This window comes from Psammomys obesus, unplaced genomic scaffold, assembly GCF_907164565.1.
Source record: "Psammomys obesus unplaced genomic scaffold, mPsaObe1.curated_primary_1811, whole genome shotgun sequence".
In the NCBI taxonomy this organism is placed as follows: domain Eukaryota; kingdom Metazoa; phylum Chordata; class Mammalia; order Rodentia; family Muridae; genus Psammomys; species Psammomys obesus.
Genome location: NW_026596143.1, coordinates 11,264,005 through 11,274,844, shown reverse-complemented (window position 1 = coordinate 11,274,844; position 10,840 = coordinate 11,264,005). Strand labels below are relative to the sequence as shown.

Genomic DNA, 10,840 nt, shown 5'->3' with positions numbered 1-10,840 from the left:
CTTTCTTTCTTTCTTTCTTTCTTTCTTTCTTTCTTTCTTTCTTTCTTATTTTTCTCTTTCTTTCCTTTCCTCTCTCTCTTTTTCCTTCCTTTCTCTTATGAGGTCTTACTACGTTGCCTAGGCTGACTAATTAGGGATGATTTTTTAAATTATATTTATTTACTGTATGTGTCTGTCACTGTCTGTCTGTCTTTCTGTCCATGTGTACACATGCCATAGAACCTGTGTTGTGGTCAGAGGACAAACTTGCAGGAGTTGCAAGAATTGGTCTCTTATCCTACCATGCTCGTTCCAGACAACTCAGGTCGTCAGGACTGGTGGCAGATGTCTTCACCCGCTGAATCATTTAGCCCTGATGGGGTCATTTTTAAGCCAACAAAGACCACGGCTGCTTCCCACATTTGTAAAGTGATCTAGAATAGGGCCCAGACACCTGTGTGCTCTCGGTGCTCCTTGGGAACCCACTGTGTTGCATGCCGGAGGCCCTGTGCTGGGGAAGCCAAGTGAAAGGCCATACCTGGCCAGCAGTCCTTACAGAGGAGTGACAGGACCCCAGCACCAGCAAGCATCAGGGTGGAGGATGGGAGGAGGGGTGGTGTGGGGAAAAGGAAAGCCAGGCACTGCAGCAAGTAGCTGGCAGACATCCTGCATGGGGTTTGTAAGTCAAGAGTGGTCTACATATTTCCTAGACTTGAGAATTTTCTGGAACATTGTAGGACGCGGGGTAGGCACCTATGAACTAACAGAAAACTTTAGGAAGACCCCACCAACACCTTGCATTTTGCTTAGGATCTCTGCAGCCAGCAAAATCCTCCAAAGTCTGGGAAGGATGCGGTCTATTCTCTTCCGTGACCAAGAAAAGAGCTGAGCTGCCCTCAGAGCTGAGCTGCCCTCAGAGCTGTTGCTTCCACTTTAAACCCTTCTGTAGTAGAGAACGTCACTCCATTCCCCACCTCCTAGTGAGAGCAACAGAGAGCATAGAAACAGCCAAAAGATCCAACTAACAGACTCCCAAGTCGGCAGGGTGTCGGCCCGGAAAGCACCACTGAGAGCTCTTCACCTACCATGATTCCCCCACCCCCACCTTGCCGCTGCAGGGAGCCCTGGGCAAACAGCTTGTCACCCAGTTGCAAGCTGGCGCTTTGGCAGAGAACAGCATGGGGAGACAAGGAAGAAACAGATAAGGCTGAGCGACAACTGTCCCACACATGCTGCTGGGTGCCTCCCAAAGCTGCTTTACCTCCACAGTCCCATTTCTCAGATACAGAAGCCATGGGTGCTGCAGGTGAGGCAACTGGCCCAAGGTCATGGCGATGGCTAGTCAAGTTAGCATTCAAGCCCAGCCCTTCCAGACTGCCAGATCCTCCGTGGCACTATCCTTGATGCCAGGCCACCTCCCCTGAGACAATTATCTACGAGTTGATTATCAATGAAAGGTAAATACAAGAGCAGGAGAAGCAGGGCTAGACTGAGCGAGGCCTTAGAGAGTTGCCCAAGCTGGGCAGGGCAGGAACTAGTCCAACTGGCTCTTGGGTGCCAAGCTCCAAAAGACCAGGGGTTGAGGAGTGGAAATGGAGAAGGAAGGGTGCCTAGTCAGCGACAAAATGCCCAGCAGACTCTCGCTGCCCGCAGGAGAAGAGAAGAGACTACAGGAGAATGCAGGCAGCAATCTCATGCCCAGGATGTGAGCCCATATTGCTGCTGGCGAGCTCAAGCAACAGCTTTCAGCACCAAAACCACGACCATCCCGGCTCACAAAGAAGCTCCCGTGGGCAGGATGGCAAAAGGGTAGGCTGTCCAGACCTGCATTCCACAGTCCTCCTGGCATGAACAGAAACAAGCTCTCCCAGGCACCAGCTTCCCCGGGCAGATCTTCACCTCCACCCTGTAGATTCACTTCCTGTTAAAAACTTGTTGGGCCACACAGCGCCCATGGCTGCTTTCCCCATTCTCTGGTTCCCAATCTGTGTTTTAACTTTGCCCTTTGTGAGCAGTCTGCGACCTAAGATACGGTGCTGGTTTAACACCCTGGCTCTGGGGTCTCTGGTCCCAGCTTACTCTGCTAGGACCTTCTTAGACAGGATGAGGCTCTTGTGTATAAGTCTCATGACCTTGCATCCTTCTTCCAACCTGGTCCTCAGCCTGGTACGCATAGCTTCCTAGATACAGGTGAGTCTGAGGCTATCAGTAATGTGAATGGCTCTTAAGCTCCCCATCCCTTTCTGTAACCCAGCTTCCTCCGAGTTTGCCTCAAAGACAATGTCATTTTTACTTCTCCTTCTCATTGGCCTCCCTCCCATCTTCCCCATCTCTTTCAGTGGTTCCATATTCTCTCTCCAGTCAACCAGATATGAAACATTTTATTATAAATACACAAAATTTATTGTGTTTTTAATATATAGCTAGGTATACAAATTATCCTGGAGGGAGAGAGATGTGTGATTTTTTTAAAGAAAAAAAATAACTATAATGTATCAATGTATACTGTTTAAAAGCTGAGCTGAAGAAACATGGCATTATCCTATTGTGACTTTTAGTCACTTTTTTGTTTGTTTGTTTGTTTGTTTGTTTGTTGTTTTCCAAGACAAGGTTTCTCTGTGTGTCATTGGCTGTCCTGGACTCCCTTTGTAGACCAGGCTAGCCTCAAATTCACAGCAATCCACTTGCCTCTGCCCCCCTGAGTGCTGGGATTACAGGAGTGGGCTACCATTCCCAGCTTTTCAGTCACTTTTATCTGTCATTTTAGGAGTAGCAAAATGCAACATGAGAATGCTTGAGTTTAAGTGTTTGCCTATACAGGGACAGCTCTCCTAGCCTGCAACTACCTGACACAGGAAAGAATTTTATTAGCCCAACTCTAATAACAACTGAAGCAACTCTAAAAACAATCACCAGACATCCAAGACACAGCTGGCGGACCATCTGCTGCTCACAGTTAGCTAACACACATTAAGCAACCCGTACTCTCCTGGTCCCAAAACATTACAGACCCTCCGGCCGCCCTTGAAGATACCGGGTAACAATGTCTTTCATTTAATAGAAGAGATTACTCAATCAGGCTGGCTGGGCTTGCTCAGTGCTACAGGGTAACATTCTGATGTGTCGGGAGACTCCGGTCCTCACACTTGTATTCTCAGCCCTGCCTTTGTTTTGTTTGTTTCTTTGTTTTCAAGACAGGGTTTCTCTATGTAGCCCTGGTCATCCTGAAACTCACTCTGTAGACCAGGCCGGCCTCAAACTCAGAGAGATCTGCCTGCCTCTGCCTCCCAAGCGCTGGAATTACAGGCATGAGCCACCACTGCCTGGCTTAACATGGTCCTTGTAATCACATTTCTTTTCTTAAATTTGTCTGACATAAAGAGCGTGTTCATCTCTATCACTGTGTCCTCTTTCATAAGAGACTATCTTCCGCTAGGGTCATCATCGCTTATTTGTAATCCTGTGCTTTTCAATTTGAAGCCTATATGGGGCTACTAAGTATTATTTGATTAATTTGAATTTAAACAAGGCATGAGCACATACCTTAAAAGTTTGTTTTTTGGCTAATACTGGTAGCCTGAGCTTCATCCCTTGAACCCACATGGGGGAAGAGAGAACCAACTCTCTCAATTGCTTCTGGCCTCTACATGCACACGTTACCGTCCTGTGTGCATACACACCATGAATAAATGTTTTTAAATGCCTATGGCTCCTAACATAATACACTTATAATTCACTCCATTCACCTTTTTGACTTATAACTTTAGAGCAAGCTAGAGAGGAGACTCAGGGTAGAGTACCTGCCGAACACACACACAACGTGCTGGGTTCAGGCTCCCAGAACCACAAAAGAACATGATCTTAGAAACTCAGAATACTGAGAAGCCCACACGTGACCACTGTTACGGTCAGCTATGCAAAAGCAGGTGCCACAGTTTTGATGAGTCTGCTTCCTCCCTGCAGTCAGCCACCGAGTCTACCCTTCTTCTCTTCCCTCATCCAAGTAAGCCTGTCCCTTCTCAGCCAGCACCATTCGCCATGCCAGACACAGCTGGGAAAAGTGAAGCCTGGATTGCACTGGAGACTTCAAGCTGTTGGAGGTTGCCAGAACCAGGGGATGTGGGGCCGGGAGGCCTACAGCCAGGGAGTGGAACCACTCCAGGAGAGAGAAGTGGGTTATGGTCGTCAAGCCTGGAACTGAAGAGGCCCCTTAGCCCTGTGACATCAGATACAGAACTATAGGATTTTGAGTTGACCCTGACAGGTTTTGTTTTTTGTTTTTGTTTTAATCTTGTTTTGGCCCTGTATTTCCTCACTGTTCTCATGCTCCTCCATTTGGGGATGGTAATGTATATATTATGTATCATAATATGTTAGAAGGAAGTAATTTCCTTTTTTAATTTTACAGGAGGTTGCAGCTATGAAATTGCTTTGAGTCTCAGAAGAGACTCTGACTTTTAAGGTCTTGATACTGAAATACTATGGGGACTTTTGAAATTGAACTAAAAGCATTTTATTATGATGTGGCCACAAGCCTAGGAAAGCCAGGGAGTGGAATGTGGTGGTTTCAAGGGAGGTGACCTGCACAGGTGCAGATATTTGAATGCTTGGTCCCCAGCTGGTAGGACTTTTTGGCAAAGAGTAGGAGGTGCGACCTTGCTGGAGGAGGTGTGTTGCTGTGGGTGGGCTTGGAGGTTTCAGAAGCTGACCCCAGGCCCAATTCATGTTCATACACTCTTTTGTTTGTTTGTTTGTTTTTTCAAGATGGGGGTCCCTCTGTGTGTAGCCCTGTGTGTGTGTCCTGGAATCTTTCTGTAGATCAGGCTGGCCTCAAACTCAGAGATCTGCATGCCTCTGCCTCCCTGAGTGCTGGGATTAAAGGGGTGTGCCACCACCGACCCAGCATGTTCATTCATTCTTATTCTCTCTCCTTTTGTCCTCATGGTTGTTGTGTTCAATATTTAAGCTCTCAGAAATTCCTCCAGTACCATGCCTGCCTGCCACTACGCTACTGACCATAATGGTCATGAACTCTAACCCTCCGGAACCCTGAAACACAATAAATTCTTTCTTCCTTAAGTTGCCTTAATCATTGTTCTGTTGTAGCATGAGGAAAGTAACTAAGACACATGTGTAATTAGCTATCAACCAAAGAAAGTCCATCTTAAAAAAAAAAAAACAAACACAATTTTAAAAGACAAAAATTTCAGAAAAGACATTTTAGAAAAAGAAAAGCCTTTCCCAAACCAACTGGGAAAGAGTTGAAGGTCACAAGATGCCTATCTGTTTGCAGGCTCAGCAAAAAGACACTGAAGGGGCCTGTCATGTTGCTGTCTGCTGAGGGGCTGTCGGTGGAGAACAGGGGCAGGACACAGAGATGTTGCTTCCATATCTACTTTTCTATACTAAATTTGTACCAGATGCATGCAATGTCCAATTGTCAATGACGTTACTTCCTGGGTCTTGGCATTTAGACAGGCTGAACCCAACAATACAGAAGCCTTTGAGGTACTGATACACCCCAAACTTTTTCAAAGGAGGATACAGAAACATCACTCTTAAAACACTGTTTTCACCAGCCTTTAAGAAGACATTATAATTCTATAGCATAATGTTGTAAGGTACATATTAGCAGTCTCTGCCCTCACACTGTACTTCCCACTGAAATGAGCCCAATATCCATCTTGCTGTGAACACTGCTTATGCTCTTTGTCTGGCCAGTAAAAAGACCTCCTTTCAGTCTTTGTTTTTAAACAGAATAAAGGTCTTTCACTGACGTCCCAGGTTTGCTAGGGAAGATGCGGCCTTTTGGAATACCGTGATGATTCGTAATTCACATTGATGGCCTGTGTAAAAGAAGTATACCAAAGTAATTTTTTTGGACAAGGAGAAAAAAATTTACTCTTCCGGGGAATCCTGACAAAAACCACCATCAAGTGTCATATCATGTCCATGCTTTGGCTCATTCTTATTCAGGGCCATATAATGGAGCCTTGCAATTATCCACGTGGTGGGTGCTGGCAGTGCTGAGCATCAGTATGGCTGAGCAGCTGAAACCGGGCTCATCATTCACACGTCACTACAGAGTAGAGCAGCCGCAATTAAATATTTCATCTTCTCTGTTCCTGTTTTTGTATCCTCCTTTGGAAAAGGTGGGGTCTACTTTAAAGGCTTCTGCAGTGTTGGCCTCAGTAAGTCTATATGCCAGAACCGGGAAGTAACTTCACTGAAAATTGGGATAGATATCCCTGTCTATGAGAAGGACCAACACTCAGTTAAAAGTAAAACTGCCAAGGTCTAAGTGTAGCTCAGTGATACAGTCTTTACCCAACATAAGCAACGTTCTGGGTTTAATCCCCAGCACTACCAACTCATACACACACACACACACACACACACACACACACACACACACACACCTTCTAGTATCATTACTTGAAGGAAACTGAGGCAGTGTTTCAAGAACCATTGGCCAAGCATGGTTAAGACACTGGCACATGCCTATATCCAAAAACTGCTCAGGAGTCCAAGGGAAAAAAAAAAAAAAATCACAACTTGAGTCTCACCTGGGCAGTTTAGGAAGAACTTTTCTCAAAATAAAAATAAATGAAATGTTCAGTGGAAGAGCACTTGCCTATCATGCGCGGGGCCCAAGTTTCAAGCTGCAGCACTGAAAACACCAAAAAACAAAATAAAACAATTGCTTGTGCTCAAGATGACTGGATTTAAGGGAGATGAGCTATACTGGCAGTTCTATACCATTATTCTGTACCTATAGTTGACAGTATACTATTATGAGTTCAGAAATTTACTAAATTGCTAAAGTTTCTAAATTGCTAAAGTTTCTAACCACAATAACAAAAGAATTATCTCTGCCTGACATCGGCAGCACACTAACTTTTAAACGCATTAGACCAACGAACTGGGTCTAATCGATAATACTGGTGCTTTCCACTTAGGCCCATTTTAGCTGCTAGGTTTCATCCTCAGTTTAGTGCCACCAATATCTGTGATTGAAACCCTAACTCCTCATCTCATATTGATTCGAAAGACTGCCCTTCAAAGCTGCGCCTAGTCCAAGCCGTGTTCCGATCGCTCCCCCCCCCCCAACCCCCGCCCCATGTTCCCCTGCACATCCTGCTATCAGATGCTGTGGCCAGCCTCCCAGCCTCCCTCCGCTCTTCTCTGCTTAGGGGACTGGCCATGCGCCTCGGGAAGCCATTCTGGCTACACTTACGGAGCTGTAGTCGCTGATAGCATAGACGTAGATGAGCCAGTTTTTCCGGACAACTCTAAAGCTCCCACAAGGCCAGGCTAATCCTCCTGACTTCCACCCGAGAATACAGCCCTCTGGGACTTCCTCCTACCCCAGTCAGGCTTCCCCATCACTTCCAGGAAGCCCTACAGAAGCATCTCTTTAGTGAAGAACTTATCCACAAATCTTTGTGTGGGCACCCAGCTACTCATCATGAGGACTTCTGGGGGCCCTAACCTAAAACAACTCTTTAGCTAGGTGACCTCACATACCCTCCTGTGTCCCCACAATGGCTGCCGTTTCCCTTCCTTTCCTCAATTCTAATTTGGTCAAAGTGGCACAACAGTTAGAGGAGACTTTGTCCATTAAAAAAAAAAAAAAGACAAAACAAATGCTCTAAAATCTGAATAGTATAGAGTAGCAATCTTTCTAGTATCACTCAGCCTCCACAATCTGGACCCCATCAGTGGTGGGGGCTATGCCCATAATCTCAAAACTGAGGACATGGAAGCAAGAGTTTTGTCAGTTCAAGTCCAGCCTGGGCGACATAGTAAGGTACCACCTCAAAAATGTCTTAAGAAAATTAAAAGATGATAACCAGGTGCCGCCTCTCCCATGAAGAGATGGGTCACCCCGATTCTGTCATCATCTACCTCCCTACCTGCAGTGGGGGAGGGGAGAGGAGTCTGTGAAGCCCAGAGTCTGTCTTGCTCACCACGGTGCCTCAGCACTTAGGTGGGCAGCTAACACACTGGACAGGTTTAGTAAATACACATTGGGTGGCCAAGCTTCACCAAGCTTCAGACTAGAAAGAACTTGCCTAAGACACCCATGGGCCTGAGAGAAGAGCAGCCAAGACTGCAGCCTTGATCTCTCATCTGCCGGACCTCAGAATTTTCCACGTGAGACTCCACCTCCTAGTGCTCTGTCTTCCTCAACAGGCAGCAGAAATGGAAAACTACAGGGAAACCCCTTCTCCTCCAGCCAGAACCCTGGCATCCAGGCGCTGGCACCAGCAATGAATGGTGGGATGCCTTGCCACGACGGCTAAGATTACTACAGCTTTGAGACGCCATTTCTATCTCCCCACCTGGAAGCTTGCTAGAGGCAGGGACGTTGCTGAGTTGACCTCCCCTCCCCCATCTGCAGGAGCTAGCAGACTATCAGAAGGAGAGAGGGGACGGACGTGAAGAACACAAAGGATCCAGCTTCACCTCCAGCTCTCCTTTTCCAGCCTGCTCAACACTAAACAAGGGGATTTCGGTCCCAAGGGCTCAGAGGTAGTCAGGGGACCCAATGAGATGTGTAGAGGACCCATCATGGCGGGGGTAGAGTGAGCCTTTAGGGAGCAGACCCTGGGGTTAGTAGCAATAGCCTAATGGAAGCAACAGTGGCAGAGGCAGGCTCATCGGCACCAGATGCACGGAGGTCCAAGTAGGCGATGATCAGACACCTGGGTTCTGATAACTCACTCATCAATGCCTGCGGCTTAGCACTATACCACATCAAGAATCCTCTTTTCCCTATAGAAGAAAGATATCCAAAGACCTAAGCGCAGCCTTCAGTGTGGCCCTACACAAGAGCAGGCCAACATTCCCAGGGAGCCCCGGGCTATCGCTTATACCGGGTTTGGGTTCTGTCCCTACGCCCAGAGAGCAACATTAAATCCCCTCACTTTCTAAGGAGCTTCTCTGACAGCCTCATTCACGGCCCCTCTTCAGTCTCCTAATGATTCATTTATGCAGGGGAGTACCCTCATCCAACTCCAGACACAAGCTTCAGCACATAAGCCCCGCCCTCCGCACCTAGCAGGCTGGGTCCTCCACGCCTCTTTCTTAACCAGAAACTTCATTTACAGGCTTTTCTTCCTCTCAAGCCCACTCCTTCCCGGGAGCAGCAACAGCAGGGGTGCAGGGGTCAGACTGACAGGCTCACAGCCCTGGTTCTGCCACTGCCTTTTTGTTTAGCGCTGGGCAGACTGCCCCTCCAACCACCTCCCTCGATTTCAGAATGAGGGCAGGAACGCCTTCCCCGCCTATGCATTCCCACCAGAGCGAAACAAAAGCCCAGAGGCTTGTACATGGCACGGAAATACATGGCTCTAGAATGTCATTTCACTCTTTGCCGAAGCACCATTCTCGAATCTGGAAAAGGCTCACGCTTGGCCACGAACATGACTGATAACTAACAAGAGAACTGAAGAATCGAAATGTTCCAAACTGTCATTGTCACAGCAAGGCCCTTCCTGCTGAACTCCCCTGCTTCCTAGGAAGATGTCATTTCCCAGGTACGGGCCGTAAGTTCACGCTGGTAACTCAAACAGGAAGTACAACCTGAGAGCCCTAGAGCGGAAAGGAAAGGAGCCTGCCCTGGGCAGGGTGGACACTTGGCACAGAGGCGGTCCCAAGAGCCAGGAAAGTAGGCAGGCTCGGTGTTGCTAGTGAGCCCAGGTTCCAGGCCCAGAGAGTGTGTTACAAGAGGAATCCTAACAGCTGGCAGTAGTCAAGACCTAAGACTCTGGGTGATTGACTCTCTGGCTCGAGGTGTGAGCAAAGGGCCAGCCCTCAGCTGGTAGATGGCTCAGTGGGCAAAGCACTTGCCACACAAGCCTGAGGACCAAAGTTCAGATCCCCCGAACCTGTGGGCATGCATAGTGGCTGCCAGTCATCCAAGCGCCCTGGAGGCAGAGACAGGGGTTCTCCAAGGCAAGTAGTCAGTCTAGCAAAATGATGGAGCTCTGGGTTCAAGCAAGAGATTCTGACCCAGTCTACGAGGTGGAGGGCAATCAATGAAAAGCGACATCAACCTCTGGCCTCCAGACTCTCCTGTCACAATACACATATACACAAATGTGTTTGTTTTTTTTTTTAACATTTTAACATTTTGTTTGAATTCATGGGGGGTGCACATCTGTACATAGCAAGGGGCAATCAGAGCCCAGCTCCCAGTAGTTGCTTCTCTCCTTCCATCACGTGGATCTTGAGGCGTTAAACTCAGGTCACAGGCTTAACAGGAATCACCTTTACCCACTGAGCCATCTTGTCGCCCCCCCACCTCACATCTGAAAGCACAAATCCAAACCCCAACACTGAGACTATCCTCTTCAGCCTGAGACCCAAATCCCACCCCCAACAGTCATGTCTGTCCATATGCAGCCACGCCCTGTGATCTTGCCACTCAGGGACCATGCCATTCCTCACAGCCTCAGCGCCACCAAACTGCCGTGGGCCAGTTGGAAGGTCATGGCAGCACTCCGTGGGAAAAAGAAAAAGTTCCAGGTTCCCAAAGAATAATCGTTTCGAGTCACCCAACCCCCACCTCTGCCAAGGGATAGCAATAAAACTTAGGTGGTCGGGACAGGCATGGTAGTGCACACCTTTGATGCCAGCACCCGGGAGGCAGAGGCAGGTGAATCTCTGTGAGTTTGAGGCCAGCCTGGTCTACACAGTGAGTTCTAGGCCAGGTAGGGCTATATAAAAAATCCCTGGAAAGAGAGAGAGAAAGAGAGAGAGAGAGAAAGACGGAAGGAAGGAAGGAAGGAAGGAAGGAAGGAAGGAAGGAAAGAAAGAAAGAAAGAAAGAAAGAAAGAAAGAAAGAAAGAAAGAA

The 10,840-nt window shown here is 47.7% G+C and overlaps 1 protein-coding gene across 4 annotated transcripts in view; it reads right to left on the bottom strand.

Annotated features, from left to right (window-relative positions):
• Nucleotides 1–10,840, bottom strand: part of Plekha2 (pleckstrin homology domain containing A2) — a 59,888-nt gene that overhangs the window by 33,352 nt on the left and 15,696 nt on the right. The window lies entirely within an intron of this gene.